This window comes from Trichosurus vulpecula, chromosome 1 (genome assembly GCF_011100635.1).
Source record: "Trichosurus vulpecula isolate mTriVul1 chromosome 1, mTriVul1.pri, whole genome shotgun sequence".
Taxonomy (NCBI): domain Eukaryota; kingdom Metazoa; phylum Chordata; class Mammalia; order Diprotodontia; family Phalangeridae; genus Trichosurus; species Trichosurus vulpecula.
Window position 1 is genome coordinate 567,237,312 of NC_050573.1, and position 11,272 is coordinate 567,248,583.

Sequence of the window (11,272 nt, forward strand, 5' to 3'; positions counted from 1 at the left end):
CCACTTAATAGCTTTTTATTTTTTTTTTCCAATTACATGTAAAGATAGTTTTGAACATTCACTTTTATAAGATTTTGAGCTCCAAATTTTTTTCTCCTTCTCTCCTCTCCCTCCTCCCCAAGACAGCAGGAAATCTGATATAGGCTATACATGTACAACCACATGAAACTTATTTCCACAGTAGTCATGTTGCAAAATAAGAATTAGAACAAAAGGGGAAAACCACGAGAAAGGAAAAAAAGAAAGAGAGAAAATAGAATGCTTCGATCTGCATTCAGACTCCGTAGTTCTTTCTCTGGTTACAGATAACGTCATGAGTCTTTTGGAGTTGTCTTAGGATGATCATTGTATTGCTGAGAAGAGCTAAGTGCACCAGAGCTGATCATCACACAGTGCTGCTGTTAATTATGTACAATGTCTCCTGGTTCTGCTCACTTCACTCAGCATCAGTTCATATAAGTCCAGGTTTTTCTGAAACCTGCCTGTTCATCATTTCTTATGGCACAGTAGTATTCCATTTCATTCATATACCACAACTTGGTTAGACATTCCTCAATTGATGGGCATCCCCTCAATTTTCAATTCTTTGCCACCGAAAAAAGAGCTGCTATAAATATTTCTGTACATGTGGGTCTTTTCCCTTTTTTATGATCTCTTCGGGATATAGACCTAGTAGTGGTATTTAGGGATCAAAGGGTATGCTCAATTTTATAGCCCTTGGGGCATAGTTCTAAATTCCTCTCCACAATGATTGGATTAGTTCGTAACTCCACCAACAATGCATTAATGTTCCAATTTTCCCACATCTTCTCCAACATTTACCATTTTCCTTTTTTGTCACATTAGCCAATTTGAAAAGTGTGAGGTGGTACCTCAGACTTATTTTAATTCTCATTTCTCTAATCAACAGTGATTTAGAGCATTTTTTCATATGACTACCACCAATAGCTTTAATTTCTCCATCTGAAAACTGCCTGTTCATATCTTTTGACCCTTTACATGAATACCTTTCTATTTTGACCTTTCTAAGGGAACACCAGGTCTGTGCCAAACCTAAGCTTTAAATAATTTTCCCTAAAGTTCTAGGTAGGGCTCTAAAGAGCAACAACAAAAAGAGAATCTTACCTCTCTCTTTGGAGGCCAGGATCCCCCAAGATTGAACCCAGTCTGTGCATTTTTCACGTTTTTGCTTTTTGTTGTTGATTTTGCTGTTTAAAATGGTCCCCAAGTATAGTGCTGAGTTGTTCTGTGGTGTTTCTAAGCACAAGAAGGCTGTGATATACCTGACAGAGAACATACATGTGTCAGCTAAGCTTCATTTAGACATGGGTTCTAGTGCTGTTGGCCATGAGTTCAATGTTAGTTAATGAGTCAACCTCCAGAAAGAGGAAGAGGAAATTCACCAATCTGTACATGAGGCTGCCCCAGAAAGTGCCAGAGGAACTGTGACCAAAGGCAACTCACAGGAACCCAACCCTGTATTTCTCCCAGGAGCAACGGTTCAGTATAGGGCAATGCAGTGTTTGTGGCAACTTTATAGAATGTAACTACCATGAATGACAAGAATTGACTCTCTCTCTCTCTCTCTCTCTCTCTCTCTCTCTCTCTCTCTCCCTTTCCCTCTCTCTCTTTCTCTCTCTCTGCATATGCCCATATATGTAAATGTATATACACATACATATATACATACATATGCATAAATATAAGGAATCTATCTTTTTTTTCCCAATGTGAGATCTCCTTTCCATGGTGGGCAATGTCTATGATTATTATTAAGTAGATAAGTCCTTAAGAGGTGCTTGAGGCACAGAAGTTACAAGACTTGGCTAGGGTCACATTGCAAGTGCTACTGTAATACAAGGAAAATTAGGAACTCCTGAGAAACCCCTAGCTACTGACAAGCACCCCCAGAAAGAATGAACTCAGATATCTTTGGCATTTAGCAAACCCCCTGGGACTCCTTGGCTCCTCCAAGGAATGTCAATAGATGGGACCATCCCACTGAGAGATAACTTGACAGATCCTTCCTGGGAGATATCCCTGGGACTCCATGACTCCACCAAGGAATGTAAATGAGATTATCCCACTAGTACGATAACCTGACTGAATCTTTTGATCAGCCAGGATCTTTGTTCCTGTTTCTTCCCCCACTCTGTACCCCCATATTCTATATAAGCCAAGCCATCACCCCAACACATTTGCCATTGATTTGTGGTGCCGTACCCCGATGGCTGCCAGCTAATAAATTCTCCACTTAAAACTTATACTCTGTGGTGTGTCTCGCTCGCTTCTGGTACAACACTACGAAGGGGATTTGAACCTGGATGTTCCTAACTCCAAGCCCCTGCCTCACCATCTGTCTGCTTCTTTCTGTTTCTGTCTCTCCCTTTTTCGGCATGATACCCTTTTCATTTCCATCAAATTTCAAATTGAATAATTTAGAAAGCATTGCAAAGCTGCTTTTCCTCCTAAATTTTCTCATCAATGATAATAAGCCTCAGTGTACTCAGGGGGAGTAGTTGGACCACTAATATCTGTGCAAAAGGAAAAGCTGTGGAAGCACAGCTGGAGTAGTTCTTCAAATTTAACTTTGGAGGTTAAAAGAAGCTACTATTATATCCCTGAAGAAAAACCTAGCTTGTATAGTACAAGTTGGGAGGTCTGACCTCCTCTCTCTTACTCTCCAATTACTTGCTCTAAAACCTGAGGCCAAACCAAAAACCAAAAAAAAAAAATCCAAAAAGCCCAACCCAAACCTCCCAAAAACCTTTAACTTTTCTGTTTCTTAGATTGCTTATCTGCAAAATAAGGATGATGATTCTTGCCACCTACTTACAATAGAAGATTGGGTAGATAAGGTTTATAAAATGCTTTGAACTCCTCCAAGGAAGGATCCAGTGTAAACATAAAAGTGTTACTATAGCTGTTATTATCTACTACCTTATTTGCATTTTATGACCTTCCCCCTCCCTTTTTTTTCCATAAGCACTGCCAGAGGGTAAGAGGTTAATAAGAAGGAATGACTGACAGTTGGTGGGGACTAGATAGAATGCTTTGAGGATATTTTGTTTGCCTAGTTTCCCAGCGTCATCTGAGCAATGTCAAAAGCAAACTTCAAACAGAACATTCTTTCAAAATAAATTGTCCCTCGATTTTTATCATTCATAGGATTATTTTAGAACATTCATCTCTTAAAAAATCACACGCAAGCTAATTATGATCTATATTTAGAGATAATACATTAATACAAGTTAATCAATAAGCAGGTATTTATTGAGCACTTCATATTTTTTAGTGTTTGAAATATTTTAGCATTGAGTAGGATATAAAATAGGAGATACTATTTCTCCCCTGCAAGGAACTTAACAAGTAATCTTAATTTTGTATACACAGGAAAAAAATTACAACCAAATAATAGAAGAAATTACAAAAGTCAAAGTCATGCTTCTTGATTATATCAAATTAAAACAGTTTTGCACAAACCAAACCAGTGTAGCAAGATTAATTAGTGAAGATATGGATTGGGGAATAAAAGTCACTGCCTCAATCTCTCATAAATATGCAAATCTATAGGTAATTGACACCCATAAGAACTATTCCCCAAAGCAGAAGTGGTCAAATGATATCAAGAAACAATTTTCAAAAAAGAAACGCAAACTTTTTATGAGGATATAAAAAATGCTTCAAATTACTAAAAACAAGAGAGAGATAAAGAAGGTATCACTTCATACCCATAAAATTGGCAAAATCATAAAAGATGGAAAAAGTTAGTGGTGAAAAGTGCTGGGAAAACTGGTACAACTAGTGGTAGACCCTGTGACCTGAGGCAATTGTGCTAGAAAGCAATTTGAAGTTATTCAACCCATGTTGCTAAATTATTCATACCTTTTGCTTTAGTGATTCCAATACTAGGATGACATCCCAAAGACGTCAGTGACTTAAAGGTCCCATGTATATCAACATATACATAATAGAATTTTTTTCGTAGCAACAAAAACCAGTGTTTATTCATTGGGAAATAACTGGGGTATATGAGAACAATTCAGAACCAGATCATCACTACCAGAAATTGCAGAAGGGTTATCCTGAAGGAGTCCCAATTTAATAGTCAATGTACAGGGTATTCTTAAAGTCTAGACACAAGCAAAAATGCATATTTTCAAGAAATGAAATGACTGAAATTTTCAACAGCATTTTTTTCATTGGAATATTAACAAATAACATCGTATGATTTCATATTCATATGCCAAGAGTGAATGTGCTAAAGTTGATGGCAAGGTGGAGTTATTGAGTTATTACATCAAGTTCACGTGAATCTTGCAAAGCCCACCAACCTTTGCATCATATGGAAGATATTATGTGTTAGTTTTCCAATTAAATAAAATGTTGTCGAAAATGTCAATCATTTCATTTCTTGAAAATATGCATTTTTGCTTATGTGTCTAGACTTTAGGAACACCCTGTAGATTATGAAGGAAACAGTAGAAACTGAACAATATGTCACTTCAGGTTGTAAAAATCTAGCACCTACTGAATACTCAGTGTGAAAAATGATTTTAAATCTTAGTAATCAGTGTCTTGGAGACTCAAGAGTTTCACCCCAGCTCCACCACCCTCCCTTACAAATTCAGCCTCTCCTTTAGAAGGACATTACTGAAGACTGAATTGAATTTTCTTATCCTGATCAAACTCAAACCCAGGCCTGAATTGATTTGATCAGCTCAGGCTTAGGTGGAGATAGATTCTTCTACCTAGATAGCCCAAGACTAGAAGTGGTCTGGTATGGTAGGGAGCCTGGTTTGATATAACAAGTATTTCCTTTGTAGATATAATGATGGTAGGTGATTTCAGCCCCTGGTGAAAAGGTATTGTACCAAGATTAAGTGACCTAAGTCACATGCTCAAGACCTCATTTTAATATAGCCCACCTCCCAGTGTGTTGCCCAATCAGAGTTGATTGGCACCCCTTGGAAACACCTGCTCCTTGAACGACATATAACCCTGTGCCCCCAAATCCCAAGTGGAGCCAGTTCTAGCCTGGCCCCCTGTAAAGCCAATCAGTAAGTGAAAAGATCTTTCCCACCCACTGAATAGGCTTCTGGTGGGGTTTCAGGTGGGGCTAACAAAGGGAGGTCTGATTAGAGAGAGGTCCACACCCTCTAACTAATTAGGTGTGAGGCCCCAGGCTGGTTAGCAAACTAGTTCCCTAGTTTGAGAGAGGTGGGAAGCCCTCAGGGACCTAAGGGAAGTTGCTAAGACCAGGGCCAATGGTATGTGCCTGAGTTCTAGTCAATCAGATGATGTTCTAGTCAATCAGATGACAGCTAAGAACTGTATAAAAAAAGAGAACATAGCTTGGAAATGGCAGAAACAGCAGAAACTGAGAAATGGAGGACTAGAAGCAGAAGCTGCAGAAACTGAGAAACAGAGAGCAGCAGGATTCAGGAGCTGAGGGCCAGCTTCCAGAGCATGCAGAGGGGAGAGTGCTGAACACAAGAGGGAGTTTTGGAACTTGGAGCTCAGCCAAAGGAGAGAGAGTACTGAGCAGGGACTTAGGATTTGTGAGTGATCTTCTTATAGGAGGGCCCTAGCATTGAGGGGAAGCATAAGTATGGTCTGGCTTGCTGCTGTCATATTTTGTTGTAACCTCCTTGTTACAATAGTGAGGTGGACTTATTGGTTTTGGAATGTTGTTGCCACGATATCGAATTGGGGGCATTGGTCCTTGGGTCTGATCCTTTGGAGTCTGAATAAATGTTATACTTCTCTACCTTCTACCTAGAGAATATATTATACTCTGTGTTTCTGAACCATTGAGGCATGCTCATGGTCCTCTTTGAGGTCATGAATTTTACCTTAATGATATACCCCTTTAGGGGGGGCCTAGTTCTGGACTGTAACTCCCATGCAATACTTGTTTTTTTTCCTGAATTTCCTTTTATTTCTTTATTTAATATTTTTAGTTTTCAGCATTGATTTTCACAAGAGTCTGAATGACAAATTTTCTCTCCATTTCGACCCTCCCCCCCCCACTCTAAGATGGCATATATTCTGGTTGCCCTGTTCCCCAGTCAGCCCTCCCTTCTATCACCCCACTCCCCCCCCATCCCCTTTTCCCTTCCTTTCTTGTAGGGCAAGATAGATTTCTATGCCCCATTGACTGTATATCTTATTTCCTAGTTGCATGCAAAAACTTTTTTTTTGAACATCTGTTTTTAAAACTTTGAGTTCCAAATTCTCTCCCCTCTTCTCTCCCCACCCACCCTTCCTAAGAAGGCAAGCAATTCCACATAGGCCACATGGGTATCATTATGTAAAACCCTTCCACAATACTCATGTTGTGAAAGATTAACTATATTTTGCTCCTTCCTAACCTATCTCTCTTTATTCAATTTTCTCCCTTGACCCTGTCCCTCTTTGAAAGTGTTTGTTTTTGATTACCTCCTCCCCCATCTTCCTTCCCTTTTATTGTCCCCCCTTTTTTATCTCCTTCCTCCTTCTTTCCTGTGGGGTAAGATACCCAATTGAGTGTGCATGTTATTCCCTCCTCAGGTCAATTCCAATGAGAGCAAGATTTACTCATTCCTCCTCACCTGCCCCCTCTTCCCTTCCTAAAGAACTGCTTTTTCTTGCCACTTTTATACGAGATAATTTACCCCATTCTATCTCTCCCTTTCTCCCTCTCTCAATATATTCCTCTCTCATCCCTTAATTTTATTTTATTGTTTTAGATATCATCCCTTCATATCCAACTCACCCTGTGCTCTCTGTCTATATATATATATATATATATATATATATATATATATATATATATATATATATATGTGTGTGTGTGTGTGTGTGTGTGTGTGTGTGTGCCTTCTGTCTATATATATATATATATATATATATATATATATATATGTATGTATGTATGTATATTCCCTTCAGCTACCCTAATACTGAGGTCTCATGAATTATACACACCATCTTTCCATGTAGGAATGTAAACAAAACAGTTCAACTTTAGTAAGTCCCTTATCATTTCTCTTTCTTGTTTACCTTTTCATGCTTCTCTTGATTCTTGTGTTGGAAAGTCAAATTTTCTATTCAGCTCTCGTCTTTTCACTGAGAAAGCTTGAAAGTCTTCTATTTTATTGAAAATCCATATTTTGCCTTGGAGCATGATACTCAGTTTTCCTGGGTAGATGATTCTTGGTTTTAATCCTAGCTCCATTGATCTCTGGAATATCATATTCCAAGCCTTTCAGTCCCTTAATGTAGAAGCTGCTACATGCTGTGTTATCCTGATTGTGTTTCCACAATACTCAAATTGTTTCTTTCTGGCTGCTTGCAGTATTTTCTCCTTGATCTGGGAGCTCTGCAATTTGGTGACAATATTCCTAGGAGTTTTCTTTTTGGGATCTTTTTGAGGAGGCGATCTGTGGATTCTTTCAATTTCTATTTTACCCTCTGGCTCTAGAATATCAGGGCAGTTCTCCTTGATAATTTCTTGAAAGATGATATCTAGGCTGTTTTTTGCTCATGGCTTTCAGGTAGTCCAGTAATTTTTTAAATCATCTCTCCTGGATCAATTTTCCAGGCAAGTGGTTTTTCCAATGAGATAGTTCACATTGTCTTCTATTTTTTCATTCCTTTGGTTCTGTTTTATAATATCTTATCTTGATTTCTCCTAAAGTCACTGGCTTCCACTTTCTTCAATCTAATTTTTAAGGTGGTATTTTCTTCAGTGGTCTTTTCAGTGGTCTTCAGTGGTAATTCTGCCTTTCGAGGAATTCTTTGGAGCTCTTTTGACATTTGAGTTAGTCTATTTTTTAAGGTGTTATTTTCTTCAGTATTTTGGGGGGTCTCCTTTAGCCAGTCATTGACTTGTTTTTCGTGGTTTTCTTTCATCACTCTCATTTCTCTTCCCAATTTTTCCTCTACTTCTCTTACTTGCTTTTCCAAATCCTTTTTGAGCTCTTCCATGGTCTGAGGCCAGTTCATGTTTTTCTTGGAGGCTTTTGTTGTAGGCTCTTTGACTTTGTTGACTTCTTCTGGTGGTATGTTTTGGTCTTCTTTGTCACCAAAGAAAGATTCCAAACTCTAAGTCTGAATCTGAGTCTGTTTTCACTGCCTGGCCATGTTCCCAGCCAACTTACTTGACCCTTGAGTTTTTCGTTGACTACTTGTAGAGCCTAAAGTACTTTGTCCCAAGCCTGAGGGTCTGCGCTGTTGTTTTCACAGCTACACAGCAAGCTCTGCCACACCAGTGCTCCTCCTCCCCTAAGAACTGCCAACCCGGACCTGACTCAGATCTAAGCTAGCTCTGCACTCCAGCTCAGATCTGCCACTTAATTCCTCCCACCAGGTGGGCCTGGGGCTGGAAGCAACTGCAACTGTAGTACTGTATCTGCACCACCTCAGCTGCCCCCCGGGGAGGTGGCTGAACCACGAACTACCTTCACTCTGTACCAGCAGCTTTTCCCACTAACCTTCTCTGTTGTCTTCGGTGTTTGTGGGTTGAGAAGTCTGGTAACTGCCACAGCTCACTGATTCAGGGCGCTAGGACCTGTTCTGCCCGGTTCCTGGTGTGGTTGGTCTGGTTGCAGCCCACGCTGGGCTCTGCTCTGCTCCCAGCTCTGTGTGTGATAGACCTTACCCAGCGACCATCCAGGCTGTCCTGGGCTGGAGCCCTGCTTCCCTCTGCTATTTCGTGGGTTCTGAAGTTCTAGAATTTGTTCAGAGCCATTTTTTATAGGTGTTTGGAGGGTCCTGGGGGAGAGCCCTAGGCAAGTGCCTGCTTTCCAGCTGCCATCTTGGCTCTCCCCCCCCCCCCCATGCAGTACTTGTTGCCAGCTTGTGAGAAAAACAAAAACGTGAACCTGACCTAATCGTTTGTCTCTTTTCTTAGAACAAGCTCTGGTTTGGGGTTTCGGGATTCACACCAGCAACATCATTCAAACAATAAACTATACTTGAGGCAGACCGTTATATGTTGGCCCCCAATCACTTGAACATGATATTGATCCATAAAAATTTAAGAACACTTTTAGTAGCTCTTGTCACCCCATATAGTCATCATCTCTAAGTTATGTGGAACAAAATAGTTTCAAAATATAGAGACTCAGTAGAGAAGACCAAGTTGCATGGAAACGTGATGAGGTACATATCATCCCTGTTGTCCTTGCTGCTACTAAAAGTTGTGAGCTTGCATCCTCATAATATTCTATTCACCTCCAAGAAGTAGTTATTTTATCCATCTATGGTATAGTCTGTATAACATTAAATGAAAAGAATAACGTCAGGAAAACAATTCTTCTCAGGATTGCTCCCTTATTTACTGTATTTGAGGTTATAACTATATGTAAAATATGTAATTTGTTCTAGCCCACTGGAAACATTCACCTCAAATTCATATTTTGTGACCACTTCACAGTATTCTTGATTCATGCAAAGACCTATTTTATTCATAAAAATTTCATAGACTGGAAAAGGTGTTGCATTTGGAGTCAGAAGAACTAGATTTTTATTCTGACTCTGACATTTACCACCTCTGTAGCCTTGAGTAAGTCACTTAATTTCTCTGGTTCACAGTTTCCTTATCTGTAAAATGAGGGCTTGGATTACATGGCTGGAAGGTCCCTTCAAGCTCTGAATCTATGATCCCATCATAACTGATGTCAATATCCTGAATATCCATAGTTTCCAAACTACATGGAATGAAAATCTTTCCAAATATAAACTTAACAGAAGAAATAAATAACATATGCAAGCAAGGTGAGGTACATGGTTATCCTTATCATCCTATCTGTTACTGGAGTTGCTCCAAAGATGCTTCCAGTGAACCTATTCCAAATGAGTTTACATCCCAATAGTCACATCCATTTACAGAGAGTAGTAATTTTATCCACCTGCCTATAGTCCATAAAACATTAAATGCATAACGATAACAGTAGGATAGTGACTTGTCCTTTGACCATTTCTATCTGAACCCCCATAAAAAGATAAGAAGAACGAGATCAGAGTGTTAATACTAATTATTATTGTAACTTTCTCAAATCCCAACCCATTGCCCAAGCCATGTGGTGGTGGGGTGAGGGTTGGCAAGAGCCAACTATGGGCATATCAGTTAGGGTAATGTAGAGTCAAGACTCTGTGTGCCCTGAGACCACTGCAATATCTAGAAAGAACTGGCAGGAGCTCTGCAATGCCAGCTAATTTGGCTATGTGATATAACTGATTAGGTTAGCACTCTGATATAACCGTTCCTGTGAATCTAAGAAATAGACAGGGAGGTGCCGAGTTTCATATTGGCCCTACTCAAAACTGGCAGGACAGTTTGACACAGTGGACAGCAAATTGAGTAATACTTCTCCATGTTCTTGTACCATAAGAAATCATTAGACCAAATCATTACTTCCAATATCCCACATATTTTGTAACAGATGGTGTCAACCACTATAGCAGACAAATCATAAGTATGTGTGAAATGGACTAAAGAAATAAATGCTTTCATTATGTGCCAGGACTACATCATAACAAAATTAGAAACAGACCATAACAATCACAGGCAAGAGTTCTGTACTGCTTTTTGTCAATGGTATCCTCAGCTCCAAGTTACACAGTGGTGTTTAGTAGACCAATGCTGGGCAATCATAGAAATAGCTTAAATCCTAAGCTCAGACTAGATAGAGTAAAAGTGAAAATTGAGGAGCAGCTATGTGGCATAATGGATAGAGCACTGGGTCTGGAGTCAGGAAGACCTGAGTTCAAATCTGGTCTCAGACACTTAGTAGCTGTGTGATGCTGGGAAAGTCACTTCACCTCTGAGCCTCAGTAACCTTATCTTTAAGATGGCAATAATGATACCACCTTACCTTATAGGGCTATGAGGATCAAATGGTATACAATAAATGTAAAGCGCACAGTGCCTGACACAGAGTAAGTGCTATATAAACGTTAGCTCTTAGTATTATTATTATTAATCATAAATTCAAAGAGGGAGAAGCTGAAGAATCTAAAAACACTGACAATCTCCCAGATGGCAAAAATACTGCTGATGTCTTATAGGATTTTGAAGAGGAGATGGGCATACTTAAAATGGAATTTTGCGAAACCCTTTTCCAATATGATGGTACAACTCCCAGTCAATAGCGAAGTTTATCAAAATGGTGATTGTTACAAGCTGGCATATGTTATAATTGTCATTAACTATACGGACAATCCTCACTTTAAGTAAGTGGATTGTTTTGCAGACCCCTACATAAAGTGATTTTTCTGTAATGCA